Source organism: Rattus rattus, chromosome 7, assembly GCF_011064425.1.
Source record: "Rattus rattus isolate New Zealand chromosome 7, Rrattus_CSIRO_v1, whole genome shotgun sequence".
NCBI classification, from domain to species: domain Eukaryota; kingdom Metazoa; phylum Chordata; class Mammalia; order Rodentia; family Muridae; genus Rattus; species Rattus rattus.
The window spans coordinates 102941787-102953378 of record NC_046160.1 but is presented as its reverse complement, the minus strand read 5'-3'; the positions used below and the strand labels follow the sequence as shown (position 1 = coordinate 102953378).

The 11592-nt window shown below is 37.7% G+C and overlaps 1 pseudogene; it reads left to right on the top strand.

Moving 5' to 3' along the window:
* Positions 1 to 9740: 9740 nt before the first annotated feature.
* Positions 9741 to 9915, top strand: LOC116906502 (annotated as a pseudogene).
* Positions 9916 to 11592: the final 1677 nt, after the last annotated feature.

Sequence of the window (11592 nt, the reverse complement as noted above, 5' to 3'; positions counted from 1 at the left end):
AAATAGACCACCATTAACTGTTTAGTATTTCACAGTGCCTGTCAGATTATCCTGAGAGAATGTTACAAATCTTTCTCTATATATGGTATTATCCATGTTCTTGATAATTGAATGATTGTGCAAAATAGAGGAAATCCTGAGTAACCACTGTGGTCCAGACACTTCATATAGGCAGCTTTGATTTAATGATGTAAATATACATATCCTTATGATGATTAGCTCAAAAGCTTATACTTTTGCTAAATACTTGAGGGAAGAATGAAAGAAAATATCTTATTTCTCAAAATTATTTCATATCTCTCCTCCTCCCTTCCATTTTATTGAGAATTAAATCTAGAATTTTGGGCAAGTTTGGCAAGTTTCCCACTAAGCTATTTCTCCAGCCCTCTCCTGTTTAAAATATCTGTTCCACAGTTGTGTAATCATAAGAAAAGTTATTGCAAGCCAATCAATGCCAATCTTATCCATCCTTTGAGCTTAGCTAAAAATAAGGAATCTTCTCAATATTTATTCCAATAATGGTCCTCATGCCTCTAACCTTGAAATAATAAATAAATAAATATTTTCAATGTGTACAAGAACAAATGAAATTCTTCCTTATTTTTCTAGCTATCATAATCAAGTTTCAAGGTCATTAGTGATGATATGTGACTCACAATAGAATCTTCAGGAAATTTGCCAATTCTAATTATCCTAACAATACCAGTGTAGAAGGAAAGGAAATAATCAAGATAGATATGTCACTGATTAGATTAGGTTTGACTCTCAGACCAAGATTGAGGTAGCTTGATGCATGAACATTTGTGTCACCTCATGACCACTCCAAAATGTTAGGAAGTTTCACTCTCCTGTTTCCAATACATGGAAGAAGTTTGATTTTTTTCTTTTCTTTTATTGGATATTTTTCAATTTATATCTTAAGGCTTATCCCCTTTCCTTGTTTCCCCTCCAGAAACCCCCTATCCCATCCCCATCTCCCTGCTTCTAGCAGGGTGCTCCCCCACTCACCCACCCTCTCCCTCCAGCCTCCCTGCCCTGGTATTCCCCTACACTGGGGCATGAAGCCTTCGAAGGACCAAGGGACTCTCCTCCTATTGATAAACCAAAAGGCCATCTTCTGCTACATAGGAAGAACAACAGTATCAACCAAACAGACCCACCAGAGCTCCCAGGGACTAAACCACCAACCAAAGAGTACACATGGAACGACCCATGGCTCTAGCCAAATATGTAGCAGAGGAAGAAGTTTGTTAATGATTCAAGTAACAGTGGCATGTACCCAGAATCCTTCCCAGAGAGATATTAGTTAGAAATTGGTATTTTAGGATGTTTGATTAAAAGAACATTCAGGAAAGGAACCAGTATTAAAATTGAAGGCAGCGCCAAAAAGAATGTGTAAGGACATCTAGTTTTAATATTACAGTCCATAGAATGTGTTTGCCTCCATCCCCAGTCACATTGCAGTGCCCATTTGTAAATCATTTTTAATTGTCTTATTAAGCAGCTTAGAGCACAGCAATCAAGAGCCTGTGGCGTTTTGAGACCTGGCATAGCCATCAGGCATGGATCAGCAGTCAGGATAATAGAAGATGCAGGATTATATAACCAGTTATGGTCAGTAGGGAAGGTGCTTTGGAGAGAAAGTGGTACATGGCTTGCCACAAAGAGGTGCTGCTGTTTGACAATGTGAAACCTGATGGTTCCAGAGAATGAAGACCTGCTTCCCCACAGGTGCACACCTACCAGTCACCCGCTCTTCCAGAACCGTGGTGGAAAAGGCAACCATCAAAAGCAGGGATCTTTGTTCAAGGAGAAATTTCTCTTGCACCATTCTGACTCATGACATAAATACTTTATTGCCAGAGGCTCCAAATATTGAATTTTGTTTATATGTATGAAATTCCAGTAGCTGAATCAAGTATTCAGATTTGTCCTTGGAAGAAGACATTGAAAAGTGTCCATGAGTGGGATTTTTCTGAAATGACATGCAACTGTAATTGCATGCAGATGATTATTTTAATTATCTTATACTATTCCATACCACCCCAGGGGGAAGGAACAATATTCTAAATTAATTGTTATGCTTCCTTAGGTAAGAGCAAACACAACAAATGGTAATAATGCAGTGCAAGAATAGGAGTTGGGGGGAAAATCTCAGTATGTAAAGTGCCTTCTGCAAAGCCTAAGGACATGTGTTTGACCCCTAGTTCCCACTCACTAAAAAGTGAGGGTGGTGATTTATGTATAGTGCTTTGAATATCTGGGACTGAATGGCTAGTAAGTATAGCTGAATTTGTAAGTTCCAAGCTCAGCAAGAGACCTCATCTCAAGTAAAAGAAAAAAATAGATAGATAGGTAGGTAGATAGGTGATAGATAGAAAAGTAGAAAGATGATAGATAAAAGATAGGTGTGAGATAATAGATAAAAAGATAATAGATAATAGATAAAATCAAGGTAGAAAACAATTAAGGAAGACATTTGACATAAGCATAGGCACACACACACACACACACACACACACACACACACACACACACGAATATCTACACACCAACAGATATACATACCGAAAAGCATAAGGAACCAGGCAAAATATACTGTTCCAGAGAGGGGTCCTATAAATGTATCATTCTTCAAAGATTATCACTCATGAGGCAGTAAAAATATAAAACTCAGCCACCAAGAATTTGCAAAAAATTAGAATGTTAAAAAGATAGAATTTATATAATTAATGTCAATGTATTTATAAACACATCAAGAGGGATTTTGTTTTAGTACATTAGTGGGGGAAAATGTCTCACCTCCAAGATGCAGTTTTTAAATTATGTGTTGGAACATAAATAGTACATCTTTTTTTTTTCATCTTTTCTCTTTATTTCCTAGCTATAGGCAAACATATTTAAATCTATTTTTTTATGTGCTCCTGGCTATGTCCAGGAAATGAAGCCATAAACATTACAATATAAAACACATGCTTCACATGTATGGCCATCTTGGAAAGCCTGATTACTATCCAGGTTTTTTTGAATAATGATCCATTGATTTGTCTTAGCTTTAGATTATTAAATAAGCTAATTCCCATTTTGTATATTGTTTCCAATGTATATAAAAGATGGTTCCTTCTTCACAAATATTACTGCTTAGATTTGTCTTTTTGGACAGCATTTTGGAAACACTTTGCTATACTGTTACAGAAGTGTCACTGAGAAATTTTAATTATCTCATAGTTAGTCATATTCCAAAACTTCTGAAAGTGACTTAATGAGATAAGGAGAGAAATAATTTAATTGAATACACTAATGAAATGGAGTTAGAAAGACAATGGAGGAAGCTAAGAGAATGCATGGAAGCATTAGTGTCCCATGGCTTTCTTGACAAGCTTTACTTCCTTGAGCTTGATTCGATGCCCGCCTAGGGCAGACACGTAAGCTACAGCTGACCTGAGAATCCTAACAATTGATGAATGACAGTCATCCAGGTTGGTTACACAAGGCGACATACAGAAAATCTAGTCTCGAGATTTGGGAAGAGATCAAAATCAAACTGGCAAACAAAGATCCAGACAGGTAAGAGCAAAATGTTCAACAGAAGGCTAAGAATAAAGTGGAGAGAGGAGCGCTTTGCACATTGTGGAATACATGGGTGCAGAATAGGTTGTCAGTTTAAAAGAACACATAAGAACAGATAAAGTAAACAGTATCACTGTCTAGTTTTTATTATAACAATTAATTTTAGACAAAGAGCACTATTAAGAGGGATGGTAAAGGGGCATGATTTTTATCCCCACTCTGTCATTTTCTGCAGTTCATTAAATGGAAGAAATTGATTCAGCAGAGCTAATTTTGTAATTAAAAAGCTTATCATGGTTTTCTGTAATGAGTTAAGTAAACAGACAGTAATTCAGTTACAATATTTACACAGCTTATACCAGGGGACATTTGCTTACTCAATTAAATACTATGGGGGAGCAAGAAAGGGAGAAATTGAAAATGGGAATAAAAAACTATATCAAGGGCAACCAGGAATTCAGGCCTCACATGTGGACCCTGCAGTAGTCACATTGATATCAAGACAGAAACTTAGTCATTTGAGTCACCCTTGAACTAGAATATACCATGGCCAGTGCCTTCATTAGATTGTGCTTACCCTGAGAAATTATGTTTACATTATTTCATCTTGGGACAAATAAAATAATCCACTTGAAACTGAAATGCACCAAGTTTCAACCTTTCTCTTAGTTGAACAAACATGTTTCCGACGATACCATTTTTCCCAAGAAACTCTATTGATGTATTGCCAGAGAGGCATACATAATGTGCACAGAAAAGCTCATAATTGGGGTGGATGAATTAAACAATTGGTTAAATTGCTTCCAATTTGACGTAGACTATGCGACTCGGGTGGCAATTTCTAAATGGCCTCATGATTCACCACTCACAAACACCTCTCTTGGAAATCTCCTACCAGCCCTGCAAGCCATAAAGACCCATATCCCTGAAAAGATAGAAAAAGCAAAAATTAATAAATAAAAGGAAAGAAACAGAGAGGGGGAGGATGAGGGATGGAGCAGAGGAAACATACTGGACAAGAGATGGGGGAGGATACAGGAGATAAAATAGCCAGGGGGTGGGTAGAGAAGAGGAAAGAGGAAGGGGGAGAGAAGACATAAACTTGGACCCACACCCTGGCAAAATTACTGATTCACGTGATATAGCTGAATTTGAAATGATTATGTCAAACACCCTGATACCGGTCCCTAGTATTCTGTCTGAATGTTGTCTTAGAGACTGCTAGCCTTTGAATTGAAGCCTTGCTGCCTTTTCCAAGTAGTGTGGCTCAGTGTAACTTCACTGTTCTAGTGATGTCATTGCTGTAAAACAGTGCTGACTAGGAGGCTCTCAATAGTTTCCTTGAGAACTGCTTCTATCTATCGTCATTTATTCAGGAAACATTCAGCACCATGGAGAGCTCCAATTCTTCCAAGGAAGAACATCTACTCAGGCTTAGCCGCACCATTTTATTCTCACAAGGAATGCCTTCTAGAGCAAAACAGACACCATTATTCAGCCAACAGCCTTTTCAGCAGTGAGAGAATATGATCCACACCCAGGACCACACATTCCGCCATGCTGTCTGTGGTCCGTTTGTCAAGTCTCTCTGAATGGGCCATGCAAAATTGATTCAACTAATCACTTTGTATCAAACATACCCTTTTCATTATATTTATTTTCATGATATACACTGGGAAATGCTAATTGAAGCACTCCATGACGAATGTCTTTTGCCATCAGAATAAAATCAGAATAGACATATTCTCCAAGGGCCTACATTGTAGGCGTCTGGAGAACCTGGGATTAAAGATAGAAAAGCCTGTCCCAGTATCAATTCTAGAAATATATCCTGAAAATCTGTGATGTTTAGTGAGTAGGAATATGTCCCAGGGAAGACACAGTTTCAAGACCTCACCCACTTTACCCTTCTTGGTGTTAGTTAAAAAGAAGAAATTAAAACTCCAGAGGTATCAATCCAAGGAATGAATTAAAGGGAGGAATAACAAGACGGCTGTACACTGAATTAACACTTTCAGTGGCATCGTTTCAAATTGGATGCTAGGACACTCTGTTAAGCAAGAGATCTCAGTGAAGTTCTGCTGCTCTATGAAGGTCCCCTCCCTTCGATCTGTTGAAATGTGTTACTAAGTCATCAGCATAAAACTTCACATAAACCAGCTATTCAGAGACTACAGGAAATCGCTATTATATCTGGTAGCAGTGTAGTCATGACCTTCTTCCAAGCGGCTTGCGCAAACTGCTATCTATTTGTTTCTGCGTCTCTCCCTCTGCTGTGCCAGCCTACCACATGTGCCATCTGTCAGCTTCTCCCAACACGCGAAGTGTCTTCAGGATCGGAGCATCATTTCAATTCCCATTTTTTTTTTTCAGGTTAAAAGTAGTAAATTGCAGATGGCAAGGGATTATTTTTTTTTTTCCTTTAGACTACTCAAAGCTGGGGTAATTCTGCCATGAGTCACGTTAAAGAAAGAGCAAGCGATGTGACACGGCACCTACTCAACACGAGGCATGTGCAAAAAAGCACAGCTCTGTGTCAGCCAGCCATTCAGTAAAAAAAGATGGAAGGATTTTACTTGGAAAGATTTTACAGTGAGGGATTGTGTGGGGGCTCAACGTGCCCAGTGAACGCCATCCCACTTTGTGTGAGGACGGGTGACAATGAAACAGTAGTGGGCCAGGGCATGAGATTAGGGATAGATGAGTGGTTAGCCCATTCAAGTCTCTGGGTTATACTCTCCATACCAAAAGTGAAAAAAAAAAAAGATAAATGGGTGGTGTACCTACAGCATGCTTAATCATGACAGGGCATATGTAGAATGGACTCTTGTACAAATCCTGGGAAAACAAGCCAGGTCAGGGGAGGACTAAGTCACTAGCACTCCCTTCCAGCCTCCTCATATCCCACATATCGCTTTTTCCTAAGACGGCTCCAGCTCACCTGTTAAAATTTAAGAGGCTACTCACAGACTGTTCATAGTGTAGCCTGAGACTGTTTTTGGAAGCCCCCTGAAAGCTATAACTGCTGCAGATGTTACAGATCCAAGAGGAAACATCTTGGGTAATGATGAGGCAGAAGAGGAGAGGAATCCCTTAATTTCTTCCAAGCAGTGGTTGGGATTCCTTTGGAGTGACTTCCTTACAATTATTTGAATGTTCTGGAGAGATCTGAGTGGGTAACAGTTCTGGTTGCTTGAGAACTGGTTGTCTCTTAAAGGGATTTGCTTTTGAACCCCACCTCAGAAGAGTTGTTTTTTTTTTTTAATGTTTGATGTTGAACTCTCCAACCCAGTTTAAATTAATCACAGATACTTTTCACGGGAGTAAGCTGTGTCCTCGGTTCCCAGTATAAATGTTAAAATTTAGCAAAGGACATATGTGCAGATATATAGCTATTTAATTATGCACAAAGCCTCTGTAAATCAGTAGTGTATTTTCAAGTCAGGCCTGGGTGGCTCATACCTGTAATCCAGAGACAGGAGGATTAAGAGTCCAAACCAGTCTCAAACACAATGGGACTCAATGACTTCTAGGTCAGGTTGGTATACATGAGAACTTGTCTCAAATAAAACCAAATGGAAATCAAAAGTGCAAATGTACACAAAACTTAGTTGACATATCAAAGTTATGCAAACAATTTCAATAATGGAGAAGTGTGCTTATGCTATAGGTAAGTAAAGCAAGTGAATGTTTAACCAACTTCATAACATACAAAGACTTTCCCTTCTGACTTCATGTTATGCATATGTTTAACTATGTACATATGTATATAAAGAATAATATGTATATTTACACCTAGATATATAGATGAATGAAGTGTATGATCTTTTGTCCTTATCTGTGTAGTACTTCTCTTGTCCACTTCTCTCTCCTCCTCTCAGACTTTTTACAATTGCCTCATACTCAGCCCTCTTTGACTTTTTATAAACAAGTAATTTTTAATAAATAATGACACCTAAACATGCATTCCAAGGAGTACTTCTTTGGACTGTAAAAGTAAATAGATCAGCCTCACTCATATAACAGCGGGCATTGAGTGGTATTCTCAGAATGAATTCTCCCAGAAGTGTTCACCATGTGAGCCCTCACTTAATCATGTCATTAGATATTCAGCAGGGGCAGCTTGCGAATATCAAGGCTTCACCAAATAATAACTTACATCTTTTAGGAAGGTGTGGGGTACCTGATCAAAACCTTTTCTACATTAGCTAAGTGTCAGTTTTGATTCTACAGGAGTAGGGGAAAAATCACATCTTAGAATACTGTTTCTGCAACAAGAAGAGGGACATCAGATGACTTAATTGGGAGACAAAAATCCATCTTCATGATATAAATGAAAGCACACTTTTCCAATGAGGTCCTCCATCTAAAGGCAGGTTTTCCTAGATGAAAAACAGTTCTGTCCCATCCTAGTCCAAGTGTACCTGCATTTTAGGGTAAAAATACGTAAACAGGAAATGTTTAGAGGTGAGAAAAGTGCGGAAAGTGGCTCATGAAGACACTATCACAAAGACCTTGCCACATCAAAAATCTATGTCCTGCTTAAAATGCTTCTCTAATCTTCTGTTATAAGCACTTCTTAGGCATTCATGTTCCTCATCTCCTTTATCTTTCCCCAACAGACTTCATGGGGTTCTTCCAGTAGTTTAACAAGTCAGAATTTAAAACAATATTAATTATTATTAATTTTGAATCATTTACTCTCCAAAGGATGGTATTCCGTCTTATAGGACCTCCACAATTTTTCTAGAATGTTTGTTTTCAATAGTGATGGGGAAGGTGCGGTAACAAAGATGCAAGGTGGGGCTATGGATATGATGTCTTTAAGATCAGGACATGATGGAGCATGCCAAGGTAATATTCTGTCTTCTCTAATGGTACCAGCAAGAGTAAAACACTAGTTAAACTTTTGTTGGTAACAAAGGACTGTGGATTCTGGAAGCTCCATTCTTATAGCAATAGCAATCCCAGCATTACTCAGTTTCCCACTTGTGTCTGAGTGGTTGTGGGCTGATGAGATTTTCACCCATTTATTTAGTGACCCAATCTGGTGAGATTCTCACCCATTTGTTAGTGATTCCACTTGATTCATCCCATCAGAAAATCTCGTTCTTAAGAAGACAAAATGGAAAGATCTTGATCCAGTGCTGAAAATGCATGGTGTGCATTTGCTGGTATTCAATAATTTTTCCACCTCATGTCTAGATCGTGAAAAGCAACAGATGTTTATTTAAAGGAAACCCAAAGGATTCTGAGCATGTCTCCTCTCTAAGCAGAAAAAGAGTTTTCACTAAATGGCAAAGAAATAATAGCACTGCCATCAGTCACAGTACCAATTATGAAAAGAATAGAAAGACAAGAGTCCCTACCCTGGTTAACCCAAAATGCTTTTCAAAGACTGTACATGTCTTTATTATTATGACTTGGATAGAGAATGCTTCTGGTGTGCCATGGGTTGAGCCTAAAAGTGTCAAAATTCATTGCATGCACAGAACCATGCACAGAACAGCTATTCACCTTACCCAGAATGTGCACAGTGCTGTGGTTGAGAAAAGAAACTGGAAATACAAACATGGTGGCGACAGAATGCTAAGCACTGAGAAGAGAATGGTTAGTAACACATTGATGAGGTTGGTTTGTTTTGAGGTGGTGTTTCACACTATCCAGGTTGTGATGGAACCTGCTGTGTAATCTATGCTAGCCTTAAACTCAAGATCTTTCTGTTCTCCACCTCTCAAATGTGCTAATGGCAAGTGTTCACTAGCCAGCACATATGTTACTACTAACTTGAAACAAAACCTTTTTAATCTGTATCCTGTAGATTTCCAGAATCTTGTATTTCAGCAGTGTACCAAATCCTTTAGACTCTTGCCCCTAAATTTGCTGTCACAGTTAAAATAAAATTTTATTAAGGATTAAAGGGAAGTAATACAATAGGAGGAAAAATATTGAATATTCATCATTAAATGAATAAAAAGTAAACCTCTCTGTGATCAGTAAAGGAGTTTTTGTTGTTGTTGTTGTTGTTAGAGTTTCTCTTTTATTTAACCTTGCTTCTAAGACAAAACCCCAAAATATAAAATACAAATTTTCAAAACATTCAAAATGTTAACCTTATTTCATTATGATAGACTACTATATCCCCCTCCCAAATAACCTAGGTTCTTTTCATCGCTTCTCGGCCTTTTGGCTAAGATCAAGTGTAGTATCTCTTTTCATAATTTGTAATTATTCTCTCAAACATGTTATCTCAGGAAGAATATAGATCCAGACTTCAAAATGGGTAGCCTTATTCATTGTGTGTTTGCAGCAAACTGAAATATCCTGTAAGCTGTGTTTTCCACACTTGTTAAGAGAAGACTGCACAACATTGTATTTATAAAGCTGGTATGTGAAATAAACTGGGATAGGTAAAGAAAATATCTATGGATTTGAAAACAAAAGAGTCTAGTGGTTTCTGTGTGGATTTATTTTACATAGTATGACTCTGACTTAAATAAGGAAAACCTCATGTTCCTTTAATGAAGAAGTGGGAAAGGGAAGTAGAGTTTCAAGTAATATTTGAGATTTATAATATAAAAGAATTTGGGTTACATTATTTAAAACATCTGTGGATAAAGATAAGAGTCCCCATAATCTATCTAAGAATACACTAATGGTTATGACTACTGCATTTGATCCACTAAACAACTTTAAGTCAAAATGAAGGAAATGATAAATCATACCAAATAATGCATATAGAAAATGACTAACCTTAAATCCTTTTGATTTATCTTTACTCATTCAGAAAACTGGTACTTACGGATCTCAAGAAAACTTAAAACTTAGCTAGACTCATGTGTTTTTTATTTTTATCTTTTTAATGGTGGCAGGGAGAATAAACCTTGGGTTTTGTCACCTTATACTATTAAATGGCAGAAGCTTAATAACATCCTTTGCTTATATTGCATTTATCTTTAATATTGTCTTTTATTTGTGTGAAGTTTGAGTGAGTTCCCCTTTACCTTAGTGTTATGTTTGTTGCTATTCAAACAAATGTATTTCTTTTAAAGCAAAATAAATCAACTTAAGCATTGAATAAATAGTACAGACGAAAAATGTCTTTGACAAAAGTCACTGAAGGTAGTGTTCAAGAGGCAAGGGTAATAAATACCACACAACCTTTTCCTATGCTTCTATTTGAGGTAGGACGTGAATCCTGTCAATTCCATAGGTCCTTACACAAATACATGTTTTGCTTGTCATTTTACTTAGTATTTTTTCCAGGATTGTTGATAGGTTCAAATTTGAATTATTTTTAAACAGTTTGAGAGTTTCTCTGATAGACTCTACTATGGGTGTCTACTTGAGACACCCAACTATGGATGCTACTCTTGATGGACCCTTCTATGCTGAGACACACTGTTCAGATTTCACAGACTCCTTCAACCTTAGTAGCTGCAAGACTCAAGAAATGCTCAAGGGTGACACCAATTTCCTGCGATGAGGAGAAAAAAGACACACCAAACTTTAGTCATGAATAGAATGTCACAACCTCTGAATGAAGGGTAACCTGTGCAGAGGTCTCCTAATCTCTGTATACTCACAAGTGAGTCCCAGGGGAATATAAAGAAAGAAGGAAACGTGTTTGGAAACTCAAGACCATCCAACTTTGCTGTGATCCTCTGCAGCTCAGTTAAATGATGAAGCCCTGGTATCATGAGATGAAGTTTAGGGAGTTTCCCTCACACATGTTTGTTTGTTTGGATATTTTTGTATACTCAAGATGCTACAAAAGTCATGAGATGGTTAGTAAATGTAATGGTAATATGATCCAGTTACCATCGAGCCTTCCTGATGGAATGCTCTCTTTAGATCAGCATCAGATCAACCGTTGTGGTGCACACTGGGTAGGAATGATTGTCATTTTGCAAGGGGAGAACTGCAGTCAAGAGAGGTTAAGTGAGGTCAAGAAGGGGCAAGACACATATCAGAGCTCTTGTAGCAGCCTGACACATACACAAATGATAGAATAGTCTTGCC